Raw genomic sequence first — 25630 nt, forward strand, 5'->3', positions numbered from 1 at the left:
CTCATTTTTTCCTTTGTTTCTGTTGCCTTAGGTGATGTATCAGTGAAAATTCTGCTGCATATGATGTCTGCAATTTTGTTGCCTACATTTTCTTCCAGGACTTTTATGGATTCACAGGTCACATTTAAGTCTTTTATCCATTTTGAATTTATTCCTGTGTATGGTGTAATTTCATGGTCTAGTTTCATTTTTTTTTTTTCATGTTGCTGTCCAATTTTCCCAACATCATTTATTAAAGAGGCTGTCTTTACTCCATTGTATGCTCTTGCCTCCTTTGTCAAATATTAATTGAGCATAAAGTGTTGGGTCCATTTCTGGGTTCTCTGTTCTGTTCCACTGGTTTATATGCCTGTGTTTGTGCCAGTACCAGGCTGTTTTGGTTACGGTAGCTTTGTAGTATAACCTGATATCTGGTATTGTGATCCCACCTACTTTGTCTTTCAGTTCAAAGGTTGCTGTGGCTATTCGAGGACTTTTTGGTTCCATATGAACGTTTGAAGTATTTGTTCTAATTCTATAAAATATGTCATTAATTGGGATTGCTTTGAATCTATAGATTGTTTTGGGTAATATGGACATTTTAATTATATTAAATCTTCAAATCGATGAACAAAGTATATGCTACCACTTTTTTATATGTTCCTCTATTTCTTTTTCCAATGTCCTGTAGTTTTCTGCAAATAGGTCCTTTACTTCTTTGGTTAAGTTCATTCCTGGGTATCTTAAATTTTTTGCTGCAATGGTAAATAAGATTTTTTTTTTTAGTTTCTCTTTCTGTGACTTCATCATTGGTGTATATGAATGCCATTGATTTCTTGAGGTTAATTTTGTATCCTGCTACTTTGCCAAATTCATTTATTAAGTCTAGTGGATTTTTGATGGAGTCTTTAGGGTTTTCTACATATAGTATCATGTCATCTGCGAATAATGACAGTTTCACTTCCTACTTTCCAATTTGGGTCCATTTTATTTTTTCTTCATTTCTGATTGCTGTGGCTAAGATTTCCAGTACTATGTTAAATAAGAGTGGCAAAAGTGGAATCCCTGTTTTGTTCCTGTTCTTAAGGGAAATGTTTTTAGTTCCTGCCCATTCAGTATGATGTTGGCTGTAGGTCTTTTATATATGGCCTTTATTATGTCGAGATATGATTTCTCTATTCCCACATTGCTGAGCGTTTTTATCAGAAATGGATGCTGGATTTTGTCGAATGTTTTTTCAGCATCTATTGATATGCTTATGTGGTTTTTATTCTTCATTTTGTTTATGTGGTTTATCACATTTATTGATTTGCGAATATTGTAGCAGCCTTGCATCCCTAGGATGAATGCCACTTGGTCATGGTGAATAATTTTTTTAATGTATTGCTGGATCCGATTTGCTAGTATTTTGTTCAGGATTTTGACATCTATGTTCATCAGGGATATTGGCCTGTAGTTTTCTTTCTTTGTAGTGCCTTTTTCTGGTTTTGAAATTAGAATTATGCTGGCCTCATAAAACAAGTTTGGAAGTCTTTCTTCTTCTTGAATTTTTTGAAATAGTTTGAGGAGAATGGGTGTTCATTTTTCTTTGAATGTTCGGTAAATCTCCCCTGTGAAGCCATCCGGGCCTGGGCTTTTGTTTGCTGGAAGAGTCTTGATTATCTCTTCAATTTTCTTGGTTGTTATTGGTCCGTTTAAATTTTTTATCTCTTCCCATTAGCGTTTTGGGAGACTATGTGTTTCTAGAAATTTGTCCATTTCACTTAGATTGTCAAATTTGTTGCCATATAATTGTTCATAGTAGTTGTTAACGATCCTTTGTATTTCTGTGGTGTCAGTTGTTACTTCTCTTTCATTTCTGATTTTGTGTATTTGGGTTCTCTGTTTGTTTCCTGGTGAGTCTAGCTAAGGGTCCATCAATCTTGTTTATCTTTTTGAAAAACCAGTTCTTTGTTTCATTCATCTTTTAAATTGTTTTTTTTTTTGGTGTCTATGTGGTTGATTTTTGCTCTGATCTTTACTATTTTCTTCCTTCTTTTTGTTTGCTTTTTAGTTCTTTAAGTTGTGATGTTAGATAATCTATTAGAAATTTTTCTTGTTTCTTGAGGTAGGCCTGTAGTGTTATGAATTTTTCTGTCAGAACTGCTTCTGTTGCATCCCATAGATTTTGTGTTCTTGTGTGTTCATTTTCATTGGTTTCCAGGAAATTTTTTTATTTCTTCCTTGATCTCCTTGGTAACCCATTCATTTTTTAGTAACATGCTATTTAGCTTCCGTGTTTTCCAATGTCTTTGCATGTTCTTGTTGCAATTGATTTCTAGTTGCATGCCATTGTGATCTGAGAAGATGCTTGATATGATTTCAATCTTCTTGAACTTATAGAGACTTAGTTTGTGTCCTAACATGTGGTCTATCTTTGAGAATGCCCATGTGCACTTGAGAAGAATGTGAACTCTCTAGTTTTGGGGTGTATTTCTTTGTAGATATCTATTAAATTATTTGGTCTAGTGCTTCATGTAGAGTTTCTATTTCTTTGCTAATTTTTTTTCTACAGGATCTATCCAGTGATGTCAGTGGGTTGTAGAAGTCTCCGGTATGATTGTATTGCTGTCGATTTCACCTTTGATGTCATCCAGAAGATTTTTAATATAGTATGGTGCTCCTGTATTGGGTGCATATGTTTACCAAGGTTATATATTCCTGTTGGATAGATCATTTTAATATTATGTAGTGGGCTTCTTTGTCTCTAGCTAGGGCTTTTATTTTGAAATCTATTTTATCAGATATGAGTATTGCTACCCCAGCTTTTTTTTTCCTTTCTGTTTGCTTCGAAGATTTTTTTTTTATTCCTTCACTTTCAACCTAAGTGAGTCTTTTGTTGTGAGATGCATCTCTTGTAAATAACATCTATATGAGGCATGCTTTCTTATCCAATCAGCTACTCTGTGTCTTTTTAGCAGAGTATTCAATGCACTTACATTTAAGGTGATGATTAATATGTACTTATTGATTGCCATTTTTTGTTTAGTGTGGTTACATTTTTCTTCCTATTTCTTCCATTAATTACAGCAATCCTTTTAACATTTCTTGCAGTGCTGGTTTGGTGCTAATATATTCCCTTTGCTTTTTTTTTTTTTTTTTGTCTGGGAAGCTCTTTATTTGACCTTCTATTTTGAGTCATAGCTTTGCTGGGTAGAGTTGTGTTGGATTCAGATCCTTGTTTTTCATGACCTTAATTACTTCATGTCACTCTCTTCTGGCCTGTAGTGTTTCTGTTGAGAAGTCAGCTGACAGCCTTGTGGAGGTTCCTTTGTAGGTAACCTGTTGCTTATCACTTGATGCCTTTAGGATTCCCTCTTTGTCTTTAATTTTTGGTGTTTTAATTACTATGTGCCTTGGTGTGGGCCTGTTTGGATTCTTCTTACTTGGGGTTCTATGTGCTTCTTGAACTTGAATGCCTTCTTCCTTTACCAAATTAGGGAAGTTTTCTGTCACTATTTATTTGAATATATTCTCTAACCCTTGCTCATTTTTTTCTTTTTTGGGGACTCCTATGATGTGAATATTATTACGTTTCCAGTTGTCCAGTTCTCTTAAGCTGTCTTCCTGTTTTTTAATTGTTTTCTCCTTTTGGTTTTCCGATTGATTGATTTTTTTCTACCCTGTCTTCTAATTCACTCATTCGGTCTTCAGCTTCCTCTACTCTGCTGTTAAGTTCTTGCATTTTTTTTTTTTTTTATTTCTGCTATGTCATTCTTCATTTCTTCTTGGTGGCTTTTCATTTCCAATTGGTTGATTTTGAATGTTTGTATGTCTTTACTCATGGTGTTGATCTCCTTACTCATGCTGTTGAGCTCCCTTAAGATCATGGTTCTCAATTCTAGCTCTGTGTACTTGCTTAACTGCATTTCATTTATCTCATCTTCAGTAGAGGTCTCTTGTTCTTCCATTTGGGATTTGTTTCTTTGTTTCACCATTTTGGCTGTCTCAGTGGGTTTTGGAGCTTGTCTAATTTTTTCTGTGGGTATTGGTGTTCTGCTGTTTGTGGCTCCCTCTACTGGGTTTAGATGAGCAAGGGAGGACCCACGTTAAAGATCACTGTCAAGTATTACTTTCTTGGGTAGAGTTTCAATCCCAGGAATGGTTTAGTTATCCTCTAGCTTTCTTCCTGGAGGCTATTAGTCATGGTTACTTGAAGAGCCCTGGATTCTTAATTGAATGAAAAACTCCCTCAGGTGTTTAGTGTAAGGGGATTTCCCAAGGGTGGGGCAGATGCTGGTTGTTAATGGGCCTCAATATGCATTTAAATAGCCCACCAGGTGGGGGTTGAGTCTCCGAGGGAGGGGCCTCTGCCTCTCCCCAGAGCTCTGGGAAGGAGTAAGATGACCACTGTCCTGTGTGTCTGCAACTCACCAAAATCTCTGAGCACCCTCCAAATCCCGAATGTCCCTACACATTTCCTGTCCAGTCCACCCTTCCTCTGCTGGAGCTCAAGGTGAGTGGCTGTGATTATTTTGGCGCTCTGTCCTGGCCCCCTGCCCTATGGAGTTTCTTGGGAGTTTAACCCCTAGCACTGCTCACAGCTAAGACCACTGCTGTCTGTGTGCTCCCACCCCCCCTCTCATGCCTCTGCAATCCTACCAGGATAGATTAGGTGTCCCTGGTTATATGTTCTCCCAAGCTGCTTTTCTGTTGCTTTTTCCTGACGATTTGTCTTTATTTTAGTTGTAATTTTAGTTTGGTCCTGGTAGATGGTCTGTGTAGCTTTCATTCACTCTGCCGCCATTTTCTGATTCCAAATACCTTACATTTTGATCACCTTTCTCAGTTAGGCTAAGAGCCTGAACAAATTTAGTAATTGCTTAAAAAATCAACAAAGAAAAACAAGCCCAAGGTGAAGATGTTTGCCGCCAGGACAGCAAACGAAGACGTAATTACTCTTTTGGCCACACCCAGAAATGTGACCTTACACCAGTCAGTCTGGGATTTCCTCATCAATACTATTGAGGTAATTTGTTGATAAGACCCTAGCTTCTCTTTTCCCAAAGAAAAGTGCCCTTGCCTGAAACAATCCTTCCTTTTCTTTTGCTAATAACTGTTTTGTGCCACCAAGTTTCTGTCTGTAATACCTGTCATTTTTTTATAGCTTCTCAGAGCACCTTTCTATTTACTAGATGGAATGCTCCCTGACTTATGAATTCTTCAATAAAGCCAATTAGATCTTTCAATTTACTTGGTTAAATTTTTATCCTTTAACAATTTCAGCAATATAACCTATATTTTGGATAAACTTGAGCCATGTTGCTAAAGTGTTGGAAAATATATATGGAATCAAACACCATTAAAGGAATAGATTCTTATGCCACCAGTAAGTAAAAAGGTAAAGATTCATAATTTCATGTCAATTCAGAGCAATGTGATTATGTGCATTTGATTTTGGTAAGTGTAAACAACAAGGTTCAGACACACTTATTTTACATTTGTAAGATACAACAATGAAGGATTTTATGATCCTTAAATTCCGAAAGACCATATCAAATATTTTTCTAATTTATGAAGTAAGCTGTGTGGTAATAGAACATCCATCTAACATTTCTCAGAACTAAAGAAAGCTCATCTTTACCAATAATAACCTGGATGTAGAAAATGCAATGTCTTATTTTTTTATGTATAGCATGCAGTATAAAGTAAGCTAGAAAGAAATATTATGCTGCAACAAGTCCATATTTTTGTTGGTGGGGAAATGGCACCATACTATTACCAGTGATTGTGTTACTGAAAAGGGGACCTAGCCCTGAATAGGTCTGCCTAAGACCAGGCTAATAGTGTGTGGGTTCTTGACTTCCTGCAGGAAAAGTTTCACAATATGAGTCCAGGTGAATTTTAGAGGACATTTATTAAAGCTGGGGACAGTAAAACAAGGAAGGGCTGGGGAAATGAGCCTAGGCTGGTCTGCATTGGTTCACTGAGAGGTCAGAGAAAAGGGGGCCTTAGAGACAGATTCAGGGGATTTGTCTGTGATGAACAACTGCTGCCCATTGCCCTGGCTGCAAGTCTTGTGGGATCCCTTAGGGTTTAGGAGATGCATGCTTGTGGGGGAAGAAAGGTGGGGGGGAATTATGGGCATGCTCCTCAGAAGAAGAACAAGCATGCTGGACCTTCATTTTGAGGGGTTTTAAAGACTCAGCCTTTAGGGGAGCTCTTAGGGGAGGATTTCAATAGCATATTCATCAGCTTTATGCTGATGTACCGAAACGAGGATTATTCTCTTAACTTCATCTGTCCTTGGCTGAGGTTGGCAAATGGCACTAATTGGATTTCTGCTCTTTGTCTCCGTGAGTAGGGTGATTTAAGCCACTTATCCTCTGGTTGAGGAGAAGTACAAACCAGTTACTCTTAAGAGTCTCTTGTTTAGGTAAATTGGATTTACTAGATGTCTGCAAACTGCTGTTTAACTATCTGTCTCAGTTTCCCTATTCCTGTTGTCCTGGCTTACTGGTTTATGTCAACTGGTCTTTAGTTCAGTACCCTTGGTACTTGAATTCCGGCTAAGAAAGAATTCAGAGGCAAGACTCAAATAGAAGCAAAAGTTTATTTAGAAAGTCACACAGGTAGAAGTAGTGAACTGTGGAAGAGGAAAGCCAGCTGGGCTGCATGGGCTTAGGAAACAAGTTACAGAGGCAAAAGAAGGTCCTTGGAGCTTAAGGAAAATGAGAGCAAGGATATACACACCTAGGGGAAGGAGAAGGAAAAAGGCTCCAGCATGCTTCAGAGAGACAGCAGTGCACTGGGTCTTTTATCTTGAGGGGTTTTATCTGGAAGTCTCAGGAGAGGATCTCAGTAGAATATTCATCAGCTTTCCAGGTGTGTCCCCTCAGGGTCCTGGTTTCTAATGATTATTTGCCACCAGAGCAGGGGTTAATTAGTCACTGCAGCTAGTCCTGATGTCAGCCATGGCATTGCCTAGCCTGGCCTTGGTGCTTTTCTTGGCCTAGAGCTGAAACACAACGGAAGTATAGATATTATCTCTAGGGCTTAATGCTTATGGGACTGGTTGTGCAAGGATGTGTATGGGGGTTGTATGAGGCTATTCTCTGGCTCCCTTTGTTCTACCTCGAAGGGGGTCTACTGCATGTCTGGTAACAAGCCAGGAAATGGAAGTTCAAGGGAGGGTCTGAACCACATGACCAGCAATATGCTAGGGAAAGAAAGGTAACCCTAGGGGCAACATCCGACCTTACAATTGTCTGTTACTAAGTACCCAGGGCTTTCTGCCCTGGTGACCTTCTGTACCATGCCTATGTTCCTACTCTGCTCATGCCTAACTGCCTACTACATTTTTACAAATAAAATAATCTTTCCAATGGTGTTGTATTTTTAAATATACCCTATTTTATATGCCCTAGAATCTAAACACCAAACACATGTGTATTTCAAAATATCAGAGAGAAAGAGATGGGTTGTTTTAGTGAAATTAAATTCAAATGCCCTACTCTAATAAAAGTAAACTTAAGCCACTTGGTACTCATTTCTTTCAACTTCAACTTGATACCTAGAGTACTTTCATTTAAATCATTTCAAAATAGACATGAAGACACTTTCTTGTTAAGTATGAAACTGCTGGTCCCAGGCTCTATGAGTTCACACTTTGTAGAGGATGTTAATTGGATGTGAAAAGTCAAAACAATGCAGTTTAGTTAAGCTCTTGCAGAAAACATAGAAATGAAAAATCTGGTAGGCCCTGTGAAGAAAGCAAAGACTTTATCACTTCAGGCTGTCTCTTTTCCTTCTTCAAATATTTGAAGCAGGTTCTATAAAAAGTGTTTTTCCCTAAGACACTTCATCTTTTCTAGTGTTTGATGAAAGTTCCATGCTTTTAACTGAGCATCATAAATCAAATAGATTTGTAGATGCTGGTGATTGACAGATGTTGCATATCTTATAAAATGCTGTATAAGAGACAAATTATTGTAGTGAAGCTATCCTAACATATATTTTTGTCTTTAATGGAATGGTATGTATTATCTTCCAATTTCAACCTCTTCAAAGTAGCAAAATGTATGCTTGCTATTTTTGCATAAAATCAAACAGGATTTTGAAGTGTAAACAAAGCTACTAAGAAGAATAGTCTTACTCAATTCATCAGAAATATACATTGTTTTGGAGATATTAGTGCAATGACTATGGTAGAAATTATCTAGAGTGTCATCAAGGTCAAAAGTGCCTGAAATTTTTCAGTATATTCTAGGGGACATTTTATGAGTTCCAAATTCATGTTTCATTCATTTTTAGTGGAGCAGTATGCCTTGTTATATTTTGAGCTGCCATCTTTTCAGGTGTCATAAACTACCAAAAAGTGTATCTTCTGTATATAAGACCAGCCTATTCTATTTTTACTTGAGAATTATTATTATTTTTTCTTTTTTACTGTTGATAGTATTAAGATGTCTCCCATTTTCTCCCTTTTTGCCTCCTTCATCTAACCCCCATCCCACCCTAGGTCTTCCCCATGCTATTAGTTGTGTTCATGGGTTATGAATGTATGCATATATGGTCTTCAGTTAATCTCTTTGTGTCCCTTTTCACCCTCCTCCCTGACCAAGATCTGTTCTATATTTCTATAACTCTGGACCTATTTTATTCCTCAGTTTATTTTGTTTATTAGATTCCACATATAAGTGAGATCATATGACACTTGTCTTTCTCTGACTGGCTTATTTGCTTAGCATAATAGTCTCCAGGTCTGTCCATGCTGTCTCCAAGGGTAAGAGTTCCCTCTTTTTTATGGCTGCATTGTATTCCATTGTGTAAATGTACCACAACTTTTAGTCCACTCATCTGCTGATAGGCACTTGCACTGTTTCTAGATCTTAGCTATTGTAAATGACACTGCTATGAACATAGGGGTACATGTGTTCTTTCTGATTGGTGTTTCAGTATTCTTAGGATATATTCCCAGAAGTGGAATCACTGGGTCAACTGGCAGTTCTAGTTTTAATTTTTTGAGGAACATCAATACTCTATTCCACAGTGGCTATAACAGTCTGCATTCCCACCAGCAGTGTATTAGGGTTCCTCAACATCATCACCAGCATTAGTTGTTTATTGATTTACTGATGATAGCCATTATGGCAGGTGTGAGGTGATATCTCATAGTCATTTTAATTTACATCTCTCTGATGATTAGTAATGAGCATTTTTTTCATTTGTCCAGTGGCCATTTATATGTTTTCTTCAAAGAAGTGTCTATTCAGGTCCTTTGCACATTTTTAATTGGATTTTTAATCTTCTTGGTGTTGAGTTTTATGAGTATTTTCTATATTTTTGAAATTAACCCTTATCAGATGTATCATTGGTGAATCTGTTTTTTCATACAGTAGGTTTCATTTTTATTTTGTTGATGATTCCTTTCACTGTGAAGAAGGTTTTTACTTTGATGTAGTCTCATTTGTTAATGTTTTCCTTTGTTTCCCTTGCCCTAGGCAATGTATCAGCAAAAATACTGCTATATGAGATGTCTGAGATTTTGCTGCCTGTTTTCTTTTAAGATTTTTATGATTTTGTGACTTATATTTAAGTCTTTTATCCATTTTGAGTTTATTCTTGTGTATGGTGTAAGTTGGTGGTGTAGTTTCATTTTTTTTTTTCTTTTTGCATGTACCTGTCTAATTTTTCCAACACCGTTTATCGAAGAGACTATCTTTTTTTTTTTTTTTTTTTTTGTCAATCCTCACCCCAGGATTTTTTTATTTTTTAAAGGTAGAGTGAAAAGGAGGGAGGGAGAGAGAGAGATAGAAAAAAAAAACATCGATGTCAGAGACACACATCAATTGGTTGCCTCCTGTACAACTCCAACTGAAGCCAGGGATTGGACCTGCAACCCAGGTACATACCGTTGACCAGAATCAAACCCATGACCCTTTGGTCTGCTGTCTGATGCTCTAATCAATAAACAAAACTGGCCAGGATTTGAAGAGATTATCTTTACTGTATGCTCCTACCTCCTTTGTCAAATATTAATTGACTATATTGTTGTGGGTCATTTTTGGAATCTCTGTTCTGTTCCATTGGTCGATATGACTGTTCTTGAACCAGTACCAGGCTGTTTTAAATAGATTTTTTTTCCTTTTTATTTATTTATTTTTGTTACAGAGGTTTCTCCTTTTTTTCCTCATTGACACCCTCCTCCCCATCCCCCCACCACATCCCCGACTTTGTTGTCCATGTCCAATGGTTATTGTACATGCATATAACTTCTGGTTTATCTCTCCCACCCCACCTCCTCTTCTGAGGGTTGTCAATCGTACTATACTTCCATGTCTCTGGGTCTACCCTGTTCCTCAGATTGTTATGTTCATTATAGTCCATAAATAAGTGAGATCATGTGATATTTGTCTTTCTCTGCTTGGCTTATCTCGCATAGGATAATGCTCTCCAGATCCCTCCATGTTGTCTCAAAGGATAAGAGATCTTTCTTTCTTACAGCTGCATAGTACTCCATTGTGTATATGTACCACTGCTTTTTTTATCCATTCGTCTACTGATGAACATTTGGGTCGTTGCCAGATCTTAGCTATTGTAAATAGTGCTACTACAAACATAGGGGTGCATGTATTCTTTCTGATTAGTGTTTCAAGCTTTTTAGGGATCACTAGAAGTGGGATCACTGGGTCAAATGGAAGTTCAATCTTTAATTTTTTGAGGTAACACGATAGTGTTTTCCATAATGGCTGCACCAGTCTGCATTTCCACCAGCAGTGTACTAGAGTCCCCTTTTCTCCTAACCCTCACCAGCACTTGTTTGATGATTTGTTGATGGAGGCCATTCTGACAGGTGTGAGGTGATACCTCATTGTTGTTTTAATTTGCATCTCTCTGATGATTAGTGATGTTGAGCTTTTTTTTTTTTTAATCCTCACCCGAGGACATCTTTCCATTTTTTGTTCAGATAGAGCGGGAGGGAGAGAGAGGAAGAGAGAGAGAGAAAACCATCGACGTGAAAGGGACACATCGAGTGGCTGCCACCCGCACGACCAACCAGGGCCGGGGACAAACTACAACCGAGGTACGTGCCCTTAGCAGGAACCGAACCCGGGTCTCTCTGTACCGCAGGTGGACGTTCCAACCGGCTGAGCCAAACCGGCCAGGGTTGTTGAGCATTTTTTCATATGTCTCTTAGCCATTTGCATGTCCTGTTTGAAGAGGTGTCTATTTAGTTCCTCTGCCCATTTATTAATTGGGTTCTTTGTCTTCCTTTTGTTGAGTTGTATGAGCACTGTATATATTTTGGAAATTAATCCCTTATCTGATGTGTCATTGGAAGTTATGCTCTCCCATACAGTGGGTTGCCTTTCCATTTTTATGGTTGCTTTTTTTGCCGTGCAGAAGCTTTTTAGTTTGATGTAGTCGCATGTGTTTGTTTTTTTCCTTTGTTTCTGTTGCCTTAGGTGATGTATCAGTGAAAATTCTGCTGCATATGATGTCTGCAATTTTGTTGCCTACATTTTCTTCCTGGATTTTTATGGATTCACAGATCATATTTAAGTCTTTTATCTCCTTTGAGTTTATTCTTGTGCATAGTGTAAGTTCATGGTCTAGAGTAATTTTTTTTTTTTTTTTTTGCATATAGCTGTCCAATTTTCCCAACACCATTTATTAAAGAGGCTGTCTTTACTCCATTGTATGCTCTTGCCACCTTTGTCAAATATTAATTGAGCATAATGTCTTGGGTTCATTTCTGGGTTCTCTGTTCTGTTCCACTCGTCTATATGCCTGTTCTTGTGCCAGTACCAGACTGTTTTGATTATAGTAGCTTGGTAGTATAACCTGATATCCGGTATTGTCATCCCACCTACTTTGTCCTTCTTTTTCAAGATTGCTGTGGCTCTTCAGGGTCTTTTTTGGTTCCATATGAACTTTTGAAGTATTTGTTCTAGTTCTTTGAAATATGTCGTTGGTATTTTGATGGGGATTGCATTGAATCTATAGATTGTTTTGGGTAATATGGACATTTTAATGATGTTAAATCTTTCAGTCCGTGAACCAGGTATGTGCTTCCACTTTTTCATACCTTCTATTTCTTTTATCAATGTCCTGTAGTTATCTGAAAATAGGTCCTTTACTTCTCTGATTAGATTTATTCTTAGGTATCTTAATTTTCTTTTTTTGCCATGATTGTAAATGGGATTGTTTTTTCAGTTTCTCTTTCTGTGACTTCATCATTGGTGTATAAGAATGCCATCAATTTCTTGATGATAATTTTGTATCTTGCTACTTAGCCAAATTCATTTATTAAGTCTAGTAGATTTTTGATGGAGTCATTGGGGTTTTCTACGTATAGTATCATGTCATTTGTGAATAATAACAGTTTTACTTCCTACTTTCCAATTTGGATCCTTTTTATTTTTTCTTCCTGTCTGATTTTTGTGGCTAAGACTTCCAGTACTATGTTAAATAAGAATGGTGAAAGTGGGCATCCCTGTCTTGTTCTTGTTCTTAAGTGAAATGCTTTTAGTTTTTGCCCATTGAGTATAATGTTGGCTGTAGGTCTTTCATATATGGACGTTATTATGTCGAGATATGATCCCTGAATTCCCACATTGCTGAGCATTTTTATCAGAAATGGGGGCCGGATTTTGTCGAAGGCTTTTTCAGCATCTATTGATATGATCATAGGGTTTTTATCTTTCATTTTGTTTATGTGGTGTATCACATTCATTGATTTGCGAATATTGCAGCAGCCTTGTATCCCTGTGATGAATCCCACTTGGTCATGGTGAAAAATTTTTTTGATGTATTGATGGATTTGCTTTGCTAGTATTTTGTTCAGGATCTTGGTATATATGTTCATCAGGGATATTGGCTGGTAGGGTTTTTTTTTTTTTTGGTAGTTTCTTTTTCTGGTTTTGGAATTAGAATTATGCTGGCCTCATAAAACGAGTTTGGAAGTGTTCTTTTTTCTTGAATTTTTTGAAATAGTTTGATGATATTGGGTGTTCATTCATCTTTGAATGTTTGGCAAAACTCCCCCGTGAAGCTATCTGGGCCTGGGCTTTTGTATGCTGGAACTGTCTTGATTATCTCTTCAATTTCCTTAGTTGTTATTGGTTTCTTCAAGTTTTCTATCTCTTCCCATTCCAGTTTTGGGAGACTATGTGTTTCTAGAAATTTGTTCATTTTGCTTAGATTGTCGAATTTGTTGCCATATAATTGTTCATAGTATTTATTAACGATCCTTTGTATTTCTGTGGTGTCAGTTGTTACTTCTCTTTCATTTCTGATATGTGTATTTGCATTCTCTCTCTTTGTTTCTTGGTGAGTCTGGCTAAGGGTCTATCAATCTTGTTTATCTTTTTGAAAAATGTGCTCTTTGTTTCATTGATCCTTTGAGTTGATTTTTTTGGTCTGTACGTCATTTACTTCTTCTCTGATCTTTACTAGTTCATTCCTTCTACTTGCTCTGGGGTTTTCTTTTTGTTTGCTTTCTAATTCTTTAAGTTGTGAGATTAGACAGTCAATTAGAAATTTTTCTTGTTTCTTGAGGTAGGCCTGTAGTGCTATGAACTTCCCTCTCAGAACTGCTTTTGCTGCATCCCATAGATATTGTGTTGTTGTGTATTCATTTTCATTGGTTTCCAGGAAGTTTTAAATTTCTTTCTTGATCTCCTCGGTAGCCCATTCATTGTTTAATAACATGCTATTTAGCCTCCATGCGTTCAAATGTCTTTGCATGTTTTTGTTGCAATTGATTTATAGTTTCATGCCACTGTGATCTGAGAAGATGCTTGATATGATTTCAATCTTCTTGAACTTGTAGAGATTTAGTTTGTGTCCAATTATGTGGTCTATCTTTGAGAATGTCCTGTGTGCACTTGAGGAAAATGTGAATTCTGTAGTTTTGGGGTGTAATTCTCTATAGATATCTATTAAATCCATTTGGTCTAGTGCTTCATTTAGGGTCTCTGTTTCCTTGCTAATTTTTGTCCAGAGGATCTATCCAGTGATGTCAGCAGGGTTTTGAAGTCCCCTGCTATGATTGTATTACTATCAATTTCTCCTTTGAAGTCCTCCAGATTTTTAATATATTTTGCTACTCCTATATTGAGTGTATATATGTTTATCAAGGTTATATTTTCCTGTTGGATAGATCCTTTCAATATTATGTAGTGGCCTTCTTTGTCTCTAGTTATGGCTTTTCTTTTGAAATCTATTTTATCAGATATGAGTATTGCTACTCCAGGTTTTTTGTTTGCTTGAAAATTTTTTTTCCATCTTTTCACTTTCAACCTATGTGAGTCTTTTGTTCTGAGGTGGGTCTCTTGTAAACAACATATATGTGAGTCATGCTTTCTTATCCAATAAGCTATTTTGTGTCTTTTTATTGGAGCATTCAGTCCATTTACATTTAAGGTGATTATTGATATGTATTTATTTATTGCCATTTTTGTTTAATTTGGTTATATTTTTCTTTCTATTTCTTTTATTATTTACAGCAGTCCTTTTAACATTTTTTGCAGTACTGGTTTGATGCTAATATATTCCCTTAGCATTTTTTTTTGCCTGGAAGCTCTTTATTTGACCTTCTATTTTGAATCATAGCCTTGCTTGGTAGAGTAGTCTTACATTCAGATTCTTATTTTTCATGACCTTGATTACTTCATGCCACTCCCTTCTGGCCTGTAGTGTTTCTTGGGAGAAGTCAGCTGAGAGCCTTATGGGGTTTCCTTTGTAGGTAACCTGTTGTTTTTCTCTTGCTGCCTTTATGATTCTCTTTGTCTTTAATTTTTGGCAGTTTGATTACTATGTGTCTTGGTGTGGGCCTGCTTGGGTTCTTATTACTTGGGGCTCTCTGTGCTTCTTTAACTTGATTGCCTTCTTCCTTCATGAAATTAGGCAAGTTTTCTTTCACTATTTTTTGAATATATTGTCTAACCCTTGCTCATTTTCTTCTTCAGGGACTCCTATGATGCAAATATCATTACGTTTCCAGTTGTCCCACAGTTCTCTTAAATTGTCTTCCTGTTTTTTAATATTTTTTTCCTTTTGGTTTTCTCATTGGTTGATTTTTTTCTACCCTGTCCTCTAATTCACTGATCCAGTCATCAGCTTCCTCTACTCTGCTGTTTAGACCTTCCAATGTGTTCTTTATTTCTGATATGTCATTTTTGATCTTTTCTTGGTGGTTTTTTATTTCCAATTGTTTTTTTTTTTTTTTTTTCAGCATCTCTATGTCCTTACTCATGCTGTAGAGCTTCCTCAAGATCGTGGCTCTGAATTCTATCTCTGTTAACTTGCCTAACTGCTCCACATTGATCTCATCTTCGGTGGAGGTCTCTCGTTCTTTCATTTGGCTTTTGTGTCTGTGTTTCACCATTTTGGCTATCACAGTGGGCATTGGAGCCTGCCAAGTTTTCCCTGAGGGTGTTTGTGTTCTGTTGTTTGTGGCTCCCTCTCCTGGGTTTAGGCGAGTGAGGGAGGACCCACATTAAACAGCACTGTGAAGTCTGACTTTCCTGAGTATAGTTGTAAGCCCAGGAAAGGTTTATTCATCCTCTAGCTTTTTGTCTGGAGGCTAGCAGTCAAGGTTACTTGAAGAGTTTTGGGTTGTCAGTTGATTGAAAAACTCCCTCAGGTGCTCAGCTTAAGGGGATTTCCCGAGGGTGTGGCAGATGCTGATTATTAGTGAGCCTCAATTTGCATTTCAATGTCCCACAGGATGGGGTTGAATCTCCAAGGGAGGGACTGCTGCCTCTTCCCAGAGTCCTGGGAAGGAGCAATATGGTCACAGTCCTGCATGGCTGCAAGTCTGCAAAAGCTCTGAGTGCCCTCCAAATCTCGAGTGTCCCCCACAGTTCCAGTCCAGTCTGCCCTCTCTCTGTCAGAGCCCAAGGTGAGTGGCTGTTTTAGCCTTTGTCCTGGCTGTGCGCTTTGGCGCTGCTTGGAACTTTATTCCATGGGTGCTGCTGACAACTAAGGCCACTGCTGTCTGTGGGCTCCCATCCCCACTCTTGCACCTTCGCAATCCTACCAGGATCAAGTGAGTATCGCTGGTTATATGGTCCTTGCAAGCTCCTTTTCTGTTGCTTTTTCTCGTCGATTTATCTGTGTTTTAGTTGTAATTCCAGTTTGGTCCTGGGAGACGGTTTGTGTTACTTCCATTCACTCTGCCACCATTTTGGAATCCTCCTTTTTTTGACATCGAGTTTTTTAATTAAATAGGAAAGGTTGTGTTAATTTTGGTAATTTGTATCATTCAATTAAATTGTCAATTGCATCAAATTCTCAAATTTAATTTTATCAAGTTGTTCACAATATACCCTAATATCCTTGCAGTATCTGTAGGATCTGAACAAATGCTTCTCTTTCTCTCGTGTTATTTATACTTTGTGTGTGTGTGTGTGTGTGTGTGTGTGTGTGTTTCTATTTTCTTTTCCGGTATACCTAGAATTCAAAATTTTTACTGGCCTTTTTGTATAAATCACTTTTGGTTTGATTTACTTAAATTTCTGTCCTTTTTCTCCCGTGTTGATTTCTGGTTAGTCTTTATACATTTTTCTTCCACTTGTTTGAGTTTTAATTTACTCTTCCTTTTTAGCTCTTTCTTTTTTTTTTTTTTTTTTTTCCTCACCCGAGGACACTTTTGCATTTTTTTTTTTTTTTTTTTTTGTTCAGACAGAGCAGGAGGGAGAGAGAGGAAGAGAGAGAGAGAGAGAGAGAGAAACATCGATGTGAAAGGGACACATCGAGTGGTTGCCACCCGCACGACCAACCAGGGCCGGGGACAAACTGCAACCGAGGCACGTGCCCTTAGCGGGAACCGAACCCGGGTCTCTCTGTACCGCAGGCCGACGCTCCAACCGCTGAGCCAAACCGGCCAGGGCACTTTTTAGCTCTTTCAAAAATTACTTTAGATCATTAATTATAGAACTTTGTAATTTTCTAAAATCAGAATTTAAAGATATCACTTTCTCTCTTGACCCTGCCTTAGAAGTTTTGGTGTGCTGTGTTTTTACTACCATACATTTCAAAATGTTTTAGTTTTTTAAAAATTTATCTTTATTGTTGAATGTAATACAGATGTTCCTCATTTTTGCCCTATTGACCCCTTCCTCCCCTCACCCACTCCCCTTCTGCCTATCCCCATACTGTTGTCTGTGTCCACTGGTTATGCAAGAGTACATATAAGTTCTTTGGTTTATCTCTTCTCATCCCCCACCCCCATCTCCCCTTTCTTTGAAGTTTATCAGTCTAATAACCAATTTGTACCTCTTAATCCCTTCACCCATTCCCCCAACACCCCTCCCATCTGGTAACCAACAAAATGTTCTCTGTATCTATGAGAATGCCTCTGTTCTGCCTGTTCATTTTGTTTGTAGATTCAATTGTCAATAGATATGTATTCACTGCCATTTTGTTTGTTTATATTTTTTATCTTTTTCTTTAAGAAGACCCTTCATTATTTCATATAATAATGGTTTGGTGGTGATGAACTCTTTTAGCTTTTTCTTGTCTGGGAAACTCTTTATATGGCCATTGATTGTACATGATAGCTTTGCAGGATAAAGTAATCTTAGTTGTAGGTTCTTGCTTTCCATCACTCTGAATATTTCTTGCCACTCCCTTCTGGCTTGCAAAGTTTCTTTTGAGAAATCAGCTGACAGTCTTATGGGAACTCCCATGTAGGTAACTAGCTGCCTTTCTCTTGCTGCTTTTAAGATTCTCTCTTTGTCTTGAACCTTTTGCATTTTGATGATGATGTGTCTTGGTGTGGGCCTCTTGGGGTTCATCTTGTTTGGGACTCTCTGTGCTTCCTGGACTTGTATGTCTGTTTCCTTCACCAAGTAAAGAAAGTTTTCTGCCATTATTTTTCAAATAGGTTTTTGATTTCTTGTTCTTCCTTCTCTCCTTTCTGGCACCTCCAAGATGAGAGAATGTTGGTAAGCTTGAGGTTGTCCCAGAGGCTCCTTACACTATCCTCATTATTTTGGATTCATTTTTGTTTTTTTTTGTTTTTTGTTTTTTTGCTGTTTTGATTGGGTGTTTTTGCTTCCTTATATTCCAAATCAATGATTTGCCTCTTGGCTTTACCTACTCTACTATTGAGTCTGTGTAAATTATTCTTTATTTCAGTTAGTGCCTCCTTCATTTCTGAATGTGCCATCTCATTTCTGACTGGTCCTTTTTTATGCTCTTGAGGCCCTCACTAAGTTCATTGCAGTTCTCACTAAGTTTATTGAGCATTCTTATAAGCTGTGTTTTGAACTTAGCATCTGTTAAGTTGCTTATCTCCATTTCACTTAGTTCTTTTCCTGGAGTTTTGTTCTGTTCTTTCATTTGGAACCTGTTTTTTTGTCTTCTCATTTTGGCTGCCTCCCTGTGTTTGTTTCTATGTATTACTTAATAAGAGGTATGTGGCTAGCAGAGACGAGATGCTGCTTATTTGAAGGAATTTAGAAAAACCTGAAGCAGGATCCAAGACAGGCCAATCCTATGGTAAACCAACTGGCAATAGCTTGGGTAGGCCTGAAAGTTGGGTGGGGCAGGGTCTCAGGGAATCACAAGGGCAGGAATATAGTGTGAGCCAAATTGCTGGAGTCCCAGATATGGCAGCTGTCTGCTGTCCCAGGGAAGGGCTCACCAAAGGAATTGAGGCCTCTGACAGCACATCTGTCTAGGAGAAAACCACTTCTCCAGCTCTCACTCTAATGCCAAACAACTCAGTTCTTCCCCATATGTCTCTGGTGCCTTTCAAGCTGCTTCTTCCCCCGCCCCCGTTGGAGCCTGGAGGGTGCAAGTTCAAGTAAGTCCATGCATGGGCCTTTTAAGAAGAGCTTCCTGAGGCTCCTGACACCTCAGCCTCCCTCAGCCTCCCTCAGCCTTAGTTCCCACTGGTTTTTCCAGCCAGCAGTTATGGGGACTTCTCTTCCTGTCACTGGAACCCTGAGCTGTGTGCCTTGTGTGAGATGGGGACCCCTCAGTTTTCAGGGAGGACCTTCCCATCCAAGGTATCCTAATTTTTATCTGCCACACATGGGTGTGGGACCATCCCGTCACGCCTCTACCCATCCTACCAGTCTCCATGTGGCTGCTTCTTTAATTTCATAGTTGTAGGACTTCCATTCATCTTGATTTCAGGTGATTTTGAAATGATGGTTGTTCTGTAGTTTAGTTGTAACTTTGATGTGATTGTGGGAGGATGCTATATCGTGTTTACCTATGCCACCATCTTGACCAGAAATCCAAAATGCTTTAACTTTTTAAATAATTTCTTTTGCCCCATGGGTTATTTAAAGATATATTGTTAAATTTCTAAGTATTTGGAGATTTTCCATATATTTTTTTATTGTTGATTTCTATTGTTTTATATTTGATTTCCATCATGATCAAAGCAGGTACTCTGTATGACTTCGGAATATGGTCTAGCATGATAAATGCTACACGTGTATTTGAAAAGAATGTGTGTATATGTGTATTTTCCACTATTAGATATGGTATTCTATTGATTACCTTGGTTGACAGTGTTATTTAAATCATCTATATTCTGACTGACTTTTTGTCTAGTTTTTCTAGCAATTATTGAAAAAAGAGTATTAAAATCTACAGTCATGATTGTGGATTTATCTATTACTTTCTCTAGTTCTGTGATTTTCTTTATATATTTTGGAGTTTTGTAATTAGGAACATGTGCACTTGAGAATATTATGATCTCTTGATACATTGACACTTTTATTATCACAAAATATCTATTTTTCTCTAGTGATAGTTCTGTACTGATTATTACTGTTTCTGATATTTTTATAGCCGCTCCAGCTTTGTTATAACTTGGGTTTTTATTGTATATCTTTTGTCATCCTTTATTATAATCATATTTCTGTCTTCATGTTTAAGGAATATCCCTTTTAGATGACATATGGTTGTGTTCTTTATATATTTTTTATCAACTAGGTGTCTGACTTTTAATTAGAATATTTTGTCAATTTCCATTTAACTTAGTTATTGATAACTCTGAGTACAATTCTTACTATTTGTTTGCTACTTGTCCCATATATTTCCTTTTTCTTCCTTCCTGGCCTTCTTTCAAGTTAATCAAGTATTTACTCTTTGTATTTGATTTTATCTTCCTTATTGCCTTTTAGTTTATATTCCTTTGTTTTAAGTTTTTTAGTGGTTACTGTAACTTACCAACAATATAACATGTCACATAGAATGTAAGAACTTTGCTATATTGTACTACCACTTATTTTAGTTTACTCTTTGTTACTATTATTGCTATACAGCTATCAAACACAATACATTGCAGCTATTGTTACTATTATTGCTATTACTTTAATAAACAGTTATTTTTCCAAAGGGTTTTTTTTTGTAGCTCTTTCATCTGGTATCATTTCTTTCTTATAGTACAGGTCAATTTTATTTGAAAATGTCTTTAATTTGCTTTTATTTTTGAAGGGCATTTTTACTGAACATAAAATTCTAGTTCAATGATTTTTTTTTCAAAAGTTTAAACATGTCAATCCATTGTTTTCTGAATTACATAGTTTCTGATGGGAAATCATTCTTATTGTTGTCTTCTACATATAATTTGTCTTTTTTCTATATATTAAATTTCAAGCAATTTTATTACAATGTCCCTAAATATGATTTTCTTTGTGTTTATCCTGCTTGAGGTTTATTCAGACTCTTGAATCTATGTATGTATATTTTCATAAAATTTGGAAATTTTTTGGCCATTATTTCTTCAAACATGTTTTTCTGTCTCAATTTTTCTCTTTTCATTCTGGGATACCTAACTTATTATATGCGTATTTGAATGCTTATATTGTCACTTAATTTACTGGGATCCTTTTTATTTTTTTAAACTTTATTTCTTTCTGAGTATTAATTTGTATATTTGCCCCATTTTCAAGTTTATTAATCTTTTGTCAGGGTTGAATCTGCTGTTGAATTCATCTATTGACTTTTTAATTTCAGTTTTATACTTTCCATTTGTTTTTATTAGTAATTCTCTTTTGTCAGTTGAGATTTCCCCATGTGTTTATTCATTGTGCCCATTTTTCTTTTAAATACTTGAACTCATTTATAATAGCTTTGTTAAACTTACTTTCTGCTAATTCTAACGTGTGTCATTTTTACTGGTTGATTTATTTCTTCTGAGTTTAAGTCACATTTCTTTACAGGTCAAGCATTTTTTCTTATTATTGCCTATTGAACACTAAATGCTATATTTTTGAGTGTCTAAGGTTTATTATCTTACTTTAAGGCATATTGAATTTTCTTTTCTGGTACATAATTAAGTTACTTGTGCACCAGCTTGATTTTTTTTTTTTTTTTTTGAGGCTTGTTTTTAAGTTTTATTAGGACAGGTATAGAATAGTGCTTGTTCTAGAGTTGAATAACCTTATGCCTTAGGTTTGCATCTAAGTCTCATCTGAATGTCCATGGTATTCAGTAATGTCTCTTCTATAGGGTTGATCAGAACTTGAATGACTCCTAGTATTTTGAAAATTCAGGAATCTCCTTTGAGTTTATGAATCCTTAATAGTTATTTTTGCCATGCAATTTGTAGCTTAGTATTCGGCTAAAGACTCATTGGGACCCTTCTGTGGTTTTCTGGAACTCATTCTCTGAATAGATTTCCATTTTCTGTTATTTTGCCTTACAAATTTTAGTCACCTACATGACACCCAACTGTGAACTCAGCAAGATTGCCATGCATTGTGTTTCACCTCTCTGCGATGCAGTTTGGAAAGTGCCTCTCAGCAGAAAGTTAGGGCTCATCTCCTGTGTATTTCTTCTGTTAGCAATCATAACCTGTACTACCTATTGTGTAATATCTGAACACAATTGTTTTATATATTTTGTCATATTTTATAGTTACTAACAGAGGGAGTGCTAATTTGGTAGTAGGTACTGTATCATGGCTAAAAGTGAAATTATAGTTCTGTCAGTTATGAGGGGAACAATTTTGAACCTACATAAAAGTTGAAAGGAGAGCATGCATATCCCTAACTTAGATTCACCAATTATTATCATTTTGATAAAGTTGATCTATGTAGCTATCCTTCTCTTTGTCTATGATCTATCTGTTATCTATTACTGGCTAAACTTTCAGAAGTAAAGTTTTAAAGAGCATGGAACCTTATCTTTAAATATTTCAGCCTGTATTTTCTGAGAACAAGGAAATTATCTTAAATAACCACAATGCCAGTGTCACATCTATGAATTAACATTGTTTAAGAAATATTATCTAATAGTCTATAGCATTTATTCAACTGTTTTCTCATTGTTCTTTAGAGTTTTATTTTAAAATTTAGGATCCATTCAAGAGTTACTTATTGTATTTGATTATATATCATTTTAGCTTTCTTTGATCTAGAATAACCCTCCTTGACTTTTTGCCTTTAATAAAATTGACATTTTTAAAGCGTTCAGGCCATGTATGACAGGTTTCCTCATTATGATTAGGTTCAGGTTATTCATTTTTGTCAAGAAAAAATCTACTGACAATACTGTAGAATGCATCATATCATTTCATATATAATCAGTTTATCTTATTCTACATGATGCAGTTTGATTACTTGTTTAATGTTGTTTATATCAGATTTCTTCCATCTAAGGTATTTGTTCCCCTTTGTAATCAATATGTAATATCTGGGCTGATATTTTGAGACCATGTGAATGTTCTGTTATTTAATATCCTTTCACCCAATGGTTTTAGTAAGCATTCATAATCATCACCCAAATTAATTGATTACACTGTGGGTTGCAAAATGGTAATTTTTCTATTTTTTTCATTCTTTCTACATTTATTTCTAAAATTATTTTGTAATAAAATGTCTCACATTACCTCTTTCTAGAAACTCTCCCTATCCAGCTTGGAAGAAAGAAGCAATCATGTTGAGAAAAATACATGACGAAGGAGATAAAGGTAACCTCGAGCACACAACATGCAAGAAGCTGGAGCCCTTAGCTCCGTAACTGCACAGAAATGAATTCTCCCAACAACCTAAGTGAGATTTGAAGTAGATTTGTCCCCAGTGGAGTTTCAAGGTGAAAATGCATCCCAGCTGACACTTTGATTGCACTCTTGTGAAACAGTAAGCAGAAGACCCAGTTAGGATGTGCTTTGGTTCCTGATCCACAAAAACTGTTTGGTAATAATTATGTGTTGCTTTAAGCAAGTAAGTTTGTAGTAACTAGTTATGCAATAATAGATACCTAATATAACCATTCTTGCACTAGTCGAGTTGTGGACATAAGTTTTAATTTCTCTTGCTTTAATGCTTAGGATTGGAATTGGTGATTTTTCAGCAAGTTATGTGTTTAGTTTTATTAAAAATTGCATATTTCTATCCAAAATTTTTTTTTTAACATTTCTACATTTTTACCAATAATGTATTAGACTTCCAATGACTTTATATGCTTGGCAACATTTTGTGTTTTCAGTCTTTTTAATTCAGCAAAACTGTTAAGTATATAATAGTATCTCAATGTGATTTGTTTGCTTTTCCTGTATGAATAGTGTTGAGCCATTCACATGCTTATCAACCATTTGAGTATCTTTTTTTGCAGTCTCTGTTCGACTTCTTTAATTTTTAATTTATTTGTCGGTCCTTTTTATTTATAATTTGTAGGTATTTTCTAAATGTGTCCTGAACATCAGTCTTTTATATTTACTTTGTTTAGCAATTATGTCCTTCTAGTCTGTGGCTTGCCTATTTTATTTTAATTTGTATTTTAATAAGAAATGTTCAATTTTCATGGTATGTATCATTTTTTCTTTTATAGTTTTTATTTTCTGTGATCTAACAAACTCTTGACTTTATCCAAGTCATAAAGATATTTTATCATTTTTATTGTATTCTTTTTTGTCAATTGTTTAGTTTTAATTTCTTATTCATAAACTTACCTCTGCAATCCAGCTAGACTTGGAAAGAGTAAAGAAAATATGGAACTCAACAGACTGTGGCAAGAGCATGAATATTATAGAACATTCCAAGCAGATGGGGGTGATGGGGTGGCTCTCCTGAGCTACAGAAGGAATGGTCTGGTAGTTAAGATAAAACACAAGTCAAACCCTGGCCAGTTTGACTCAGCGGTTAGAGCATTGGCCTGTGGTCCGGAGAGACCTGGGTTCGGTTCCCGCTAAGGGCACGCACCTCGGTTGCAGTTTGTCCCCGGCCCTGGTTGGGTCGTGTGGGTGGTGGCCACTCGATGTGTCCCTTTCACGTTGATGTTTCTCTCTCTCTCTCTCCCTCCCACTCTATCTGAACAAAATATCAAAAAAAAACAACAAAAAAAAAACCCAAGTCAAATTTATGAGATTTGTCCAGTCAGCAATGGTGACCTTTTTGCTGGTCTTGCCATTCCTGGACCCAAAGCTCTACATGGTTGTCATAACATCCATGCCATCTTTTACCTGGCTGAAGACCACGTGCTTGCCATCCAACCACTCAGTCTTGGCAGTGCAGATGAAAAATGGGAACCATTTGTGTTGGGTCCAGCATTTGCCATGGACAAGATGCCAGGACCCATGTACTTCAGGATGAAATTCTCATCGTCAAATTTCTCCCCATAGATGGACTTGCCGCCTGGGCCAGTATGGCGTGTGAAGTCACCACCCTGACACATAAATCCTGGAATAATTCTGTGAAAGGAGGAACCTTTATAACTAAATCCTTTCTCCCCAGTGCTCAGAACACAAAAGTTTTGTGCTGTCTTTGGAATTTGGCCGCAAAAAGCTTGAAGGTGACATGGCCCAAGGGGTTGCCATCGACGGTGTCGAAGTACACAATGGGGTTCGCCAGGCTAGGCTCGAGTGGTTCCAGTACCACGGTGTCTGCAAGGTCTATTCTATTCTTTATTGTTTTAGCTTTTATGTTTATATTTATGACTTTACTCAAACTATATTTTTGCATTTAGTGTAAAGTTGAGGTCAAGGCTCTCCTTCCTCTGCCTCCACATGGATAATCAGGTATTCTAACATAAGTTTTAAAAAATTTCTTCCAACAATTGGATTTTTTGGTCAATTTTGTCAAAAATAAAACAACCCCAGAAGTCTGCGACTACTGGGTTCTCTATTCTGTTTCCTTGGTCTATTTGTCAATCCTTATACCAATGCAATAGTTTCTCAATCACTGTAGCATATATTAAAATCATGTTAGGTAAGACGTCCAGATTAATTTTTTTTTTCAAAATTTGTTACATACTATAGGTTTTTTATATTTCCATATTAATGTTAGAATCAGCTTATAAATTTCTACCAAAAAATCCGACTGGATTATGATTGGTATTGTTTAAAATCTATAGATGTATAAGAATAGTCACCTTAACAACTTACGTGTTTCAACTTCTATTTATTTGGATCATTTTAAATTTCTTCACAATGTTTTGTTTTCAGGTTAGAGATCTTACCTATCTCTTGTTAAGTTTATTCCCATCCCTTCAATATTTTGTAGCTATTGTCAAAGCATTTAAAATATTTTCATTTTTGAATTATTTGTTGCTCGTATAATGACAGCACTTTAGAGCTATTTATGTTAGATCCATGACTTTACCTTTGCTACCTGGGAAAATAAGCCAAATCCATTTCTGGTACAAATGAGAGACTTTCAAACACACATGAAATATGCTTGGTCTCTACATTTTTTCT

General features: G+C 36.5%; 1 pseudogene; it reads right to left on the reverse strand.

Annotated features, from left to right (window-relative positions):
• Positions 1-24609, reverse strand: part of LOC118636134 — a 62890-nt pseudogene extending 38281 nt beyond the window's left edge.
• Between the last annotated feature and the right edge of the window lie 1021 nt (positions 24610-25630).

Source organism: Molossus molossus, unplaced genomic scaffold (genome assembly GCF_014108415.1).
Source record: "Molossus molossus isolate mMolMol1 unplaced genomic scaffold, mMolMol1.p scaffold_m16_p_2, whole genome shotgun sequence".
Classification (NCBI taxonomy): Eukaryota; Metazoa; Chordata; class Mammalia; order Chiroptera; family Molossidae; genus Molossus; species Molossus molossus.